General features: G+C 41.2%; 1 protein-coding gene across 3 annotated transcripts in view; it reads right to left on the bottom strand.

The window, feature by feature from the left end:
• The window catches only part of wnt5b (wingless-type MMTV integration site family, member 5b), a 99,563-nt gene extending 96,171 nt beyond the window's left edge, over positions 1–3,392 (bottom strand). For all 3 annotated transcript variants that reach the window (XM_026148316.1, XM_026148320.1, XM_026148319.1), the window contains exon 1: positions 2,831–3,392. The gene's annotated coding sequence lies outside the window, so the exon portion shown is untranslated. The remainder of the gene's footprint in view (positions 1–2,830) is intronic.
• Between the last annotated feature and the right edge of the window lie 9,520 nt (positions 3,393–12,912).

Raw genomic sequence — 12,912 nt, 5'->3', positions numbered from 1 at the left:
ATTTTAAAAGAGTAAGTTGCAAACCTCTTCACTGAAATCAAAAATACATCAGGGGAGGACTGGAGGGTTACACACTGAGAAGAATTCCAAAGATTCAATACAGCCAATCAGAAATAAGAGTTTAAAACAGCAGCTCTTCAGCTAGAGAGCCGAAGAGGCCATCCTCTTCAAACTGACCACCATCTGTGTGTGAGAGAGAGTCCAACTTAGTCATTATGGCTCCTGGAAGGCTGAAATACACACACGTGTGTCACATAACACACTGAGTGCAGACAATCCATTCAAAAACTTAAATTTGATTATTTTCACTTTACATGAATCACATGTTTGAACAGCCACTTTAATGAAATATTCCCAATTCCTACTCATTCCCAAATCTACTGCTTCTGAGCACGTGGGACACACACAAACACACACAGACCTTCTTGAATGACCTTGAGGACCCATTTGTGCTTGCAGACAAGCCATCTTCTCAAATGTCTAGTGCGGAGACAAATACACATACTCACTTACTCCCCTTCCCTAATTACCGAGTCCCAGGGGATGAGACACTCAAGAGGCGCTTCAGTTAAAAAAAAGGTCTTTCTCACCAGTTAGAGGGCAGACAGGCGGAGAGAGGTAAATGAATGAGAAGATGTTCAGAATACAGATTTGCTGGCACCCAAGTATATTTTAACTGCTCCACAGTTTCCACATGTTACTGTTGCATAAAATCGGGTGAGTCTAAAAGTCTGGTTCACTGCTCACCAAACCCAAACCAAACCCAAGTGGAGAACATGAAGAAAAGTAAGAATAGATGAGGCACGTGAAAAATGAAGGTCCTGAGTGAAACAGTGAGGGGGATGGAAGAGAAAGAACAGAAGTTGACTGAGACGGGAGGGCGGAGGAAGAGAGATTATCTCTCTCTAATGGCTAACTTGTTGACAGCAACACTTTTCAGCACCCCTATCTACACATCTAATGTTACTATCTATCCTGAAACACACACACACACACACACACACACACACACAACCTCTCCTCTTGCAAGGTTTATCAGCCCGGCTGTCGGCTCGGGCCACATTTCATGTGGGTTTCGGATTTTAAAACCATGAGAAACACAAAGTGAGCCGGAGACGTCACTGCCAGAGACGACCTCGACATTCTCTCAGCTCGTCTGCAGCCATAACATCGTCGAACATGAATCTGATCTGAGCCCGCTTTCAGATCCCAGGCAGACGGTTAAAAAAAACCTCATCATCCTCTGCTAGGTCACCTTCTTGCAAACATGTCTCGGTTACAACACCAAGCTGCATTTGTCACCAGTTAATCTAACTTGTCTTTATAAATGATAATAAACTGCTTTTGGCTGCTCCATTATTCACAAGGGGTCGCCACAGTGGATGGATGTGTCTGATTTGGCAGATTTTTTTAGGCTGGATGTCCTTCGTGACACAACCCCAAAGGTGGACATGTGAGAGTTTGAGGATTTATCCTCTCTCTTTTTCCTTTAAACAGAAATGTGCCACAATTGATTCTGCTGAAATATGAGTATGAATTTATTTCTGTTTTGTAAGGAATGAAAAAGACACATCAGCCTCAATAACACTGCTAGACTATACAGCTAAAGTTTAAGGAGTTTATTATGAGAGAACACTTAATGGATATTAAAGTTATCCATGAATTTGGGATGAAAGTGTATGTGAAGAACTAGACAATAAGGTTAACCCAGATGCTATTCTTTATGTTAAATGGTTTACTTTTCCCACTGTTAGTGGTCAACAGTCACCATAAAAACTTGAAAGTGCATAGGTCAGTGAGTGTCTCATTAACATGAACACACACAGAAACTTCTACATAAGGACACAATAATCTATATTATCAAGACATTTAAATACACTTTCATAGTGCTACGGAACATTTAGATCTCACTAATGAACAATCCACCCTTTATAGACACAAAAAAGATAATTTTTTATTCAAAACTTGGATAGTCTGCTATGGTTTCCCATTTCCATGCATTTTTACCTGCTGATTGCACAGCTGGTCTCGAAAATACAGCTGTGACACTAAATTCAGAGGCCACAAACTGTATCATAAGGTAGATATTCAGTCAAAAAAGAAAAAGAAAAAAATAACATTCCAGCTGCTACATCCAAGACTTTCGCGCAAAATAGGGAGAGACTCCTGGTTCAATGAGTTTTACGCTGGGCAGCAAAATTAAATGGTGAACCAACATTCCCTCACAGTTACAGTCGGACTTAGATGCCATCCAGTCCTCTGGTCCAGATGAAGGCAGAGCAATTTCTCTAAACTGAGAGAAACATTTGTGCAACATTTCGACCAAAATAGTTCTGGTCTGCACCGCAAAGCGAGAGGGCTGCCTTCATTTGGGCCGATGGGGTTGGCACACGCACAAACGCAGAAACAGACACACTCTGCATTTCACCACTGTCATGTGCAAGCCAAATTCAATGAAATAAGCCCATTCTGCAAGTAGACTGTGACAACGGAAACATCGAGGGGACAAAAAGTTCAAATGGAACAAAGTCCCAAATGTTTTCACACTGACTTCAGATGTCCTGTTCAGAGAGCGCAGGAACGGCGAAATTTCAAGTTCAGATCTATGATTTGAAAACCACATCCACTCTTGCAAAGTTTGAGTTTTAAAGTTTCCTCATCTTGTGGGACAAAGATCAAAGTCAGAAAAGAAACATGACACTGTAAAACTATCAGAAGTCATGGCACAATCACTGAAAAGTTAAATCACACACCTGAAATCCACCGCTAACATTCCCATTGTGTACTTTGTGTTATCACCTCGTAAAGTATTTAAAACGAATGCTCTTACCTGGTGTGTTGTGCTGGATTAACGTCGTTGATCGGTTGTCCAAGAAAACTTTCTCCACCCACCATCAGAAGCGCTAACGACCGAAAATTGTTATTCTCTGTCCGGTTGGGAAAGTGCAGACAGATCGCTGTTTTCAATGGAAGGAGATATCCCGTTCGGGAAGATCCCACAGCAGCACGCTTCACAGTCTGACTTTCACTCCTCGATGTCACACGAAAGTCGTTGTTTGAGTAAAGAAAGAGCAAAAGAACAAAGGAAAAAAGTTGATTTGTGGGAATGTACAGAGGTTTGCGACTGACAGTATCCAGAAGTCCCGACAGAAAAGAGTGGCACTCGCTGCGCTGTGAGCTGTGCTCTCAGCAACAGGTGTCAGAAATAAAGTGAGATTTTTTTCACGGCCATCACAAGTTTCCAAACACTCTCCAACTAATTACGCACGCAGGGAAAGGGGGAGGAGGAGGAGGAGGAGAAGGTGGTGGTGGGGAGGAGGGAAGCAGAGGGGAGGGTGCTCCGCAAAGTTTTTACGCGTCGAGAAACAGAAGGAGAAGTGGAATGAAACAATAGAGCCCAGAGCGCGCTCTCTCTCCCTCCTCAACAACTGCGCTTATGTGAAAACTGCCCGCCTGGCCACCGGAGGAGAAAAGGAGACAGAGGCGTAAAAGAGGGAAAGGAGGTCGTTTTACACAGAATGAGAAGGAAAGATTCGCCTCTTTGAGAGTGTTTTTAACCAATGGGTCTCCATTTGGAGTCCATTAAACTCATAGCCTTTAAAACAGGGCTTTTACCCCTGAGTCTGGCCCCTCTCGCTATATTCTTACAAATAAACTTCACTGCAGTGAGTTTATAGGGCGAAAACTGTTGTTGGGTCAGCTATCTGATTGCGTTTCAATTTTAAAGGACTGTGTTTTATCAGACTGTGTGCAGAACATTAACGTCACTTCAAATAAAAAATGATTGATCAATCAATGTAAAACACCCGGCTTTTCAAACTCCCGACAGAGTTGAGTGAAAATCAGCTCCCGATCTGTGCAGCGGACTCAAGAGTTTTTGCAGTACCGCAGGTTGTTAATGAAGTCATTTTTTGATGGCACAGGACTCTGGTAATTTTCGATCTTAAATAATTTTTATTTACTAAGAGGCAGGAATAAAGAAAGCACTTCTACAAGTAGAAAACATAGCAGCACGCCAAATCCAGCTTTATCTTACGGGAAAATACATTTAATAGCATAAAAGGTGTTGTGCCGATGTTTATCTGTGTGTTCTTTGTGTAATGTCTCTGCTTATAACGGTAAATAGATTATTATTAACAAACAGCTATATATAAAAGTTATTATACCTGCTTTATAATACAATTAAAAAGTCAATTTTTGGCTACTTGAAATATTTTTCTAGAACTGTTATGTTTGTACAGTTTCTGCTGCCCTCTTGGTCAGATCTTTCTTTAAAAATTTGATATTTTTAACCTTTCAATTACACTCTTTACCTGGGTAAATAAATCCATCCATCCATTTTCTTCCGCTTATCCGGGGCTGGGTTGCGGGGGGCAGCAGCCCAAGCAGAGAAGCCCAGACCTCCTTCTCCCCAGCCACCTCCTCCAGCTTGTCCAGGAGAACACCAAGGCGTTCCCAGGCCAGCCGAGAGATATAATCTCTCCAGCATGTCCTGGGTCTGCCCCGGGGCCTCCTCCCAGTGGGACATGCTCGGAAAACCTCACCCATGAGGTGCCCAAGAGGCACTGTGGAGGAGCAGCGGCTCTACTCCGAGCCCCTCCTGAATGCCCGAACTTCTCACCCATCTCTAATTGGGTGAGAAGAAGGGAGAGGCCAGCCACCCTTCGGAGGAAGCCCAAGAAGAAGATAAATAAAGGTTATACAAAAGTCGCTTTTAACAAACTGATGGCAGCTCCTACAGGAATGTTATTTGTGGCTCAAAATGACCCGATATCAATCATGAAAGATATGTTTGACACATGCTTCACAGATTATAGGCCAACAAGTCATTTACAACAGTTTAAATACAGGCAAACACTTTTTGGCACGGCACTCTGGATACATTGTCATGATTATCCCATTTATACTGCAGACCTAATCTGCTCTGGAGAAGGTTAAGTCTGGAGATGACCAATCAATTCTCTGGAAAATTGCATCGTAATTACTGGAAGATTAGTCAGACATCTAGTAAGAGGGTAAGTAGGGGTAAGGGTAAATTCTTAGACTATCAGCTTTATTTCTTGATTTTTCCTCCTGGTACCTGCAAACAATTTTACAACTCTCTATTATTCTATATGCCTCAATATATAATCCTAAAACGTGGCTTATGCCGGTGGACCTTCTATCAAATTTTTCAAGCGCATAATTCCATGTTTTAATTTTGTTCTACTTATTCTTTACTTGCTCTCAGACCATTAAACACCACTGGGGTTGCAGATGAAAGAATAAGAATGCAAACTTTATCATGCACATCCAGATATAACCTTAACTCACACGGTCAGCATTTCATGCGGCCTTGTCTCCCTGCTTCAAACAGTATAAACTTCAGTCTTTTTTTGTAAAATCAGCCGCTCTGCTGCCAGTCGACTTATCCATGTCTGTGACTAGTCAGCCGCTGCAACACTGCCCTGTTCGTCTGAATGGACTTGCAACTAAACTGATAAACCCTGGGTTAACTTATTCAGGTAATAACCACGTTCATGTGACCAGTCGGCCTGACTGCCAGCATTAGGGTAAGTAAAACGAGTTAACAGAAGAACTTGCTACCCAGTACAGAGCCCAGGACGTCCAAGGTCAAATGTACCAGAGACAAAACAGGTCTTTTATTTTAGCAGATAACAGAATGTCACAGAGCAAAAGCTAGGATAGCCCCTCGACAGGTCAACAGTCCATTATATAGCTGGGCATTAACATACGCCACCTAAAAAGCATGCTACAAGAAGATGTGTGTGTGTCCCTCTAACTCATGGTTCTAATCAACATTCGAAACAGATTCATAGCCCAAAGCAACGTGTGAAACCAGAGGGGTTAGTGAGCAATCTTTAACTTAAAGTCAGAGTTGTCTGTGTCAGGAAAGTGGTTCTCTTATTACCGAGGTAAATCACCATGGTTACTCATACTCAACCTGCTCCCGAGCAGGTTATGTTTCAGTTTAGAGCGCCACATTTTCACTGATTCTTTTATTTACAGCCTGTTTTAAGTGTGCATTGTCGACTGGGGGAAGGTTTATTAATGTTTATTAACAAAATGTTAATTTTATACAAATATATAAAAAAAATATATAAATATATAAATGTTGGATCTAATCTGCTGCTAAGGGTCTCTTATACTGCTGGAATAGTAGAGCACAGATTAGAAACTGGATCAGGATGTATATCACATATATAACTATTCAGTCAATCAAATTAATTTCACTTTGAAGGCAGGAAGGAAAAACTCCCTTTTAACAGGAAGAAACTTTCAGCAGTGTCGGGCTCAGGGAGGGCCAGCCATCTGCTGTGACTTTCTCTGAAGAAAAGCAAAAGGAGAGTTAATTATATCGTTTATCAAAGAGGAAACAGTCTAATCTTTAAAGTAGAGAGGGTGTCTGTGTAACAAATCCAAACTGGAAGCTGGTTCCACAGCAGAGGGGCCTGATATCTGAAGGCTCCGCATCCCATTCTGCTTTTAGAAACTCTAGGAATCGCAAGAAAGTGAGAGTGAAGTGCTCTATTAGGGTAATATAGTACTATGGGGTCTTTAAGATATGATGGGACTGATTATTTAGGACCTTGTATGTCAGGAGAAAGATTTTAAATTGAATTACAGATTTAGCAGGGGTCCAATAAAGAGAGGTCAGTATAAGAGAAATATGAGCTATTTCTTGTCCCTGTTAGTATGCCCACTGCAGCATTTTGGATTAACTGAAGAGTTTTCAGGGAATTTTAAAACAACCTGACAATAATGAATTATAATAATGCAGCTTAGTGGTAATGAATGCATCAACTATTTTTTTTAGCATGGATTACTGACCTATACTAGGCTATGAGACAGTAAGTAAGTAGGTTTAATGATTCAGAGCAGCAGTTATGTTAGAATAAAAGAGCAACATTACAATGTATTAACTCGAACCTGGTTCTGCTGTGTAAGGACCTGCCTTACTGTAGTTGTTTTTCTGACTGCTTCGGTTGTAGGTATACAAGTGAAAAGTGAGGCAACATCAAAGGACACTATGGCTTTGTATGGAGTCAGCATAAGTTTGTGGACTTTGTTGGTGAAGTCAGCGGATGATGTGTCTTCGGAAGTCCATATATACAGGGTGTGGTATTGCCAGGGTAAGAGCCGTACTAAGGTTGTTCCCTTTTAAGTTGTAGCTGTAGTTGTAGTTACTTGTGGGGTCTTCCCATATGAAGACCCCACAAGTAACTATGGTGCACCTCCCCACTGACTGGTAGTCTGGTGATGCTCTGGTCTTTATTTGGGGATGTAATAGGCTCCTTTTCTTGAATGGTGAGGTTGGACTTTTGCACTTTTATTGGACTTTCATTCTGATTTGCTCTGCTTCCGTTTGTGTTAGCTTATTATTTCTTATCACTGTGATGAGATCCATTATGGGCAGCTGTTGTGGAGATATTAGCTCTTTGGCGAGCACGTCCTTTCCACGTTTAGTGAAGTCCGTTCGATCCTGTCTGTCTTTAGCTTTTATTTGCAGTGTTTGTAATTTCCAAAGTTGTCTTTCTTTGCCTTTCATGTACTGTGCCAACTGTGCTTTGTAAAGTATGAGTGTTATGAAACATCTTGAAAGACTTAAAGAAGTCAAGTCGCCTATTTTCATCAAGCTTACGAGTACCTTGACCTGGATGACTAAAAACATAGAAAGACAAGAAAATGCTTAGACATTTTCCATATCACCAGCTGAAGAAACACAAATTTAGTGACAATTTGAGCAGAGTTTGCTGTAACTTTATAGCTGGACATCATTCAAAACATTTTCACGAAACAGAAATATCTGACTTTAAGCTTATGATTGCTCCCTAACCCGTTAAATATTGCTTTGTAGTAAAGACCTAAGAGGAGGTCACCAGCTCCAGCTTTTAGATCAAGGAGAGCACAAATTATTTTATTTAACCGACAACCCCGGTAGACCAATAAAACACTAAAATTAAACTCAAAATTCTGAAAACAAGACATCAGAGTATATTTTAAGAACCTTTACTATTACATATTTTTTTAAAAAAAACCCACACATCATAGGTAATACAAGAATTTATACCACTGATTCAAACTCTTCCATCATTATCCAGGTATTTGTTGAAATATATATATATATATTTTTTTAATAATCTAATCATAATTTATTTGTGATTAAGAAAATGACACTGCCCAACAGCATGCTGAACAATGGTGGCTTGGAAGCGATGAGGAAACTTGCCTGATAGACAGAGGGAGTTGGGTCTTGATTATGCTCCCTTGGTGACACAGACATGGATGGCTGGAGACCCGACAGCCAAGTAGTCACTCCTCTTATACGTCTTTGAAGTCCATCGCCTAAGGCACCTGCACAGCTAGTGCATTGTAATGTAAATTCTCCAGGGACAAGTTTCCATGTTCACAAAAAAGGTGCACAGGCAGACACTTGAACAGACCCTCATGGTCGCCATCTAATAATAAAATTGACATAATGTGGCGAGACATTATAAGAGTCGCCGACAGAGTGTGTGACTGTTGCTTACCTAAAGGGCTGTAGGTAAAAGTTGCTGTCAGGAGAAGGCTTTGGACTAATACCTCACACCTAGTCACTGGGATTTGTGCAGCACATCTTAATCTACTCACCCATCCTGCAAACATGCAAGCAAAATTCTTCCAAATTCAACCTGGCAGGTAAAGCTATGTCAGGCCGTGCAATGCATTTGAAGTCAAACGTCGGTAAACAAATTCATTTTTATGCCTTTTTACTTTTTCTGAAGTTTTCTTTAAAGGCATTACACATGTTGCAAATCACCATCAAAACACTGGATTCACCTTTGGTTCCAATCTTCACAATAGAAACAATCTTTATAGTATCCAGACATGCACTGCATTTAACTGAGTAAATCCATTCTTAATAATAATAATAATAATACATTTTATTTAAAAATAGCGCCTTTCAAAGCACCCAAGGACACTGTACAACAGATAAAAACACAAAAACTGGAAATATACACAATAAAAGAATAAAGAATAAATCCATTCTTGGGCATGAAACCTTTGGTTAGGCAAATTACACATACCTACAAGCAACCTTTATCTAGCGTATGGTTTTATTTGATTCTATGCAGATGACAGTGATTGCTTTGTGTCTACATCAGGGCTGCCCAATCCCGGTCCTCGAGAGCTACTATCCTGCAGCTTTTAGATGCATCCCTACTCCAACACAGCTGAATCAAATGGTTTGATTACCTCTTCAGCATGCCATCGTGTTTGGCAAAGGCCTGATAACAAGCCATTCATTTGATTCGGGTGTGTGGGAACAAGGATGCATCTAAAAGCTGCAGGACGGTAGCTCTCGAGGACCGGGATTGGGCACCCCTGGTCTACATGAAGCATTCACACAACTAAACCCCTTCTTACAAGACTTGTGTAGAGATTTGCGTATGACTTAACTCATTCACTGCCAGCCATTGGCAGTGAATGAGTTAAACCCATTGACTCATTCACTGCAATTGACGGCTATAGACGTCAATGGCAGTGAATGAGTTAACCTCAGATTAACTTTCACGTGACCTTGCGTTTGCAATTAACAATAAGAATGAGCTTAATTCCACTGGCCATCGCGGCGCGGTAACCACTACACTAAAGAAACACACATGCTATTCTCACTCACGGTTCAAATCAAAAGTCTAGTCACCGTCAAGACAATAATCAACAACAACTAACTGTTTTCAACAGGACAGACACCATCACCCAAATTTTTATGTGGAACCAAAACACCCTGCACCACAATCTGTGAAACATGCACACACTGACACTGCCCAACTGTATGCTGGGTAATAAGCAGCTCGGAAGCCATGACGCTATGTGCTGCGTGAATGCGAATTGGCTGAAAACTTCGCTCTAAAAAAGGAGGAAAGACGGGAAAAAAATGTTGGGATTTCTGTGTTTTGTATTTTTCATTTCAGATTTATATACAAAACATGGCTTTGGAAAACCTATTCGAACTCTTCAACTATAATCAAGATATTTGCCGGGCTATCGTGTTATTATCCACCATGACCTGTAGTATAAATAAATGTAAAGTGTCAAGTCAGGAGCGGGATTTGAACCCACGCCTCCACCCGGGAGTTGGACCTTGAGTGGCCGCAACTTAGACCGCTCGCCCATCCTGACAACGGACACCTGGGAAGGCTACAGAGTCAGCCTGGAGAATACAAAGGTGAGAAGTAAGACACAAGTAGCGTCTTTTTTTTTTGACTCTGTTTTGGTTGTTGCGACACAAAAGCGTAAAAGAAGAAAATCTTTAAGGGATTGGCTGGTTTTTGTCTCGTTGTACAATTAGTTGTTGTCACTAAGAAATGTAAAGTGTACCCACGCGAAATCGCGGCCTTAGTGGTGTTTTTTTCCTTCGATCCTAACAAATAATTGTTCGCGCAAAGTTGCAAATATTCCTCGCATTTTTTTGAGGATGGTGAAATAGCCCTGTACTCAGAGGGGGAAGGTTTGAAAGTAGCCAATCCGAGAGCGTTACTCATCTCTTCTTACTGTATAACAGCATTTCCGCATTACAACAGTTTACTGCGTGTGGGTATTCTGGTAAAGCCACTGGGGAACCTGCCCCAGCCTATCATATTCACCAGCTATAAGATGTGAGTGGAGATTGAGAAGGGTGACTGATGGCTGGTGTTGAAGCCACCACCTCTGTTCAACAGTGGTTGTTTACAGATACTTTACTGATCCCACAAGAGAAATTGTTGTTGTGTGAGACTGTAGTCCAGGGTTCTTATTGTTAGATGGTAATTATGAGACAGTGTTTGTAAGGTCATTTTACTGGCCATTTATGTAAAAAGGGAGTGAATTTACCATCTTTTATTGCTTTGTGGTTGCAGCCATTGCTTAATTCTCTGTGAGTGATAATCATGGTCATTGTGATTGGTGTACATGTGCATATCAACAGTCATTAAACGGAAGACCATGAACTGGCAACTTACCTTTTTTCAGTTTATCGTTTTGGGAGACTGTGCGTAAAATGAATTTTTTCATGTTCGGGCGTGTGGCAGGCAGAGTAAACTTAAAATCACAGATTTATTTACACTGGCAAGAAGGACAGACGAACGGTATATGCACAGGACGAGACCAGGGAAGGGTGGACACAACTGGGGGACACAGCTGAACCAAATCTAACTGAAGAGACAGTGGAAGCAAAGCTGAACATTAAGAACACAAAATGAGGGACTGTTAAGATAAAACAGAAACTAAAACACACACTGACATCCAGACTACGACGCAAATCTGACCAAGACAAAAATATGGAGACATGACAGACCACAGGGGGACACAAAAGGATGAAAAACAAAAACAAGAAGGGATAAATATAGGGAGCAGGACAAACATGGGAACTAGACAGAACCAGAGAGACCACACACACACATGGGACAGGACCAGGGAGATAGAAAGGATGACAAATACTGAAACACTGAAGATAAGACATGGAGACAAGACTAAGACAGACTGGAACAAGGAACTAAAAGTAGAAAATAGAATACTCAGGAACTAGAACATAATTTATCTTATACTTTCAAAGAAAAAATAACAAATAAATCATAAATAAATCCAGAACAAAACTCAACATTTTGGGTCTTTGACCCAGTGATTTAATCCATTTTGGAATAAGGCTGTAATATGAAGAAATGTGGAACAACTGAAGCGCTGTGAATACTTTCCAGATGCACTGTATGTATCCTTTACAGAAGTGTTTTTACCTTCAGCATATAAAAAAGGCATGGAACACAGATGCAGTATATCAAACCGCAGCATGAACCGGGCATTTTAATCAGTATAATGCTTCAGTTATCTAAGATTATCACATTTTCCCTTCATTGTTTCTGTGGGTGTGATTAAAAAAAGATCCATCCATCCATTTAATTTTATTTATTTGGCGCCAAGTCACATCAACAGTCACCTCAAAGCACTTTATATTGAAATGCGAAGAGCCTACAATAATACAGAGAAATCCATCCATCCAACCATCCGTCCATTTTCGTCCACTTATCCAATTCGGGCTCGTGGGTGGGTGGGGGTCTGAAGCCTAAACCAGCTGTCGTAGGGCGAGAGGCATAGTACATCTTGAACAGGTTGCCAGCCTGACAGCAGATGGTTTAAAGGTGAACAAAGTGAAACAGAGCTCTGTTAAAGAGGTGGCAGAGGTAGTCACGTGAAACCAAGAACCCGGACAAATGAAAAGAAACACAAGTGGACAGGCAGGGAAGGAAAAGAGGAGAGAAGGAAAATGTCATCGGTGTTGGAGTATGTTTGGGCTGTCAGCGGCTAACAGCTTATTTTAGGAGCTACACTCCGCTCACATTGTTTTTATTTCCTTTCCAAGGTTTTTCCTACCGCTCACTACCTCCTCCTGTCCCTTATGCCGAGCCAGCTCTCTCCATCTACTCCTCCCTTCCTTCTTTTCTCCATTCATTTCACCTACTGCTTATTTACTTTACAAACCATTTATTAGAGACAACAATACCACATCTGCAAGGAGCACAAAAAAATGAACAAAAGACTGAAGCAACAAGCAAACCACAAGTGAGAACATTAATTATTGAGCATGAAAACCTAAAATATATATCCTGAGTGTGTTTGAAGTTGGGCTGCTGTTTGTTTTGGTGTCAACCCTTTCTCTCCTCTCTGCTTTCTCCTTCTCTCAGTCACCCTTTCAATCATTTTCTTCTCAGTCATGTGCGATATGATGTGTGATGATTGAAACCACATTGTCCCGAAGCCAGTGCAAGCCCTCCTCATTTCCTCTGCAGTCACTCACTTCTTATTTCTCCTCCTACTTTCCTCGTGTGCCTCCTTCCTCCCTCGTCTATCTCGTATGTGGAAAGTCGGGAGCGCTGCGTGGATTACACGTGTTCGCGT

Source organism: Astatotilapia calliptera, chromosome 17, assembly GCF_900246225.1.
Source record: "Astatotilapia calliptera chromosome 17, fAstCal1.2, whole genome shotgun sequence".
NCBI lineage: Eukaryota > Metazoa > Chordata > Actinopteri > Cichliformes > Cichlidae > Astatotilapia > Astatotilapia calliptera.
This window is presented reverse-complemented; position numbering and strand designations above follow the sequence as displayed.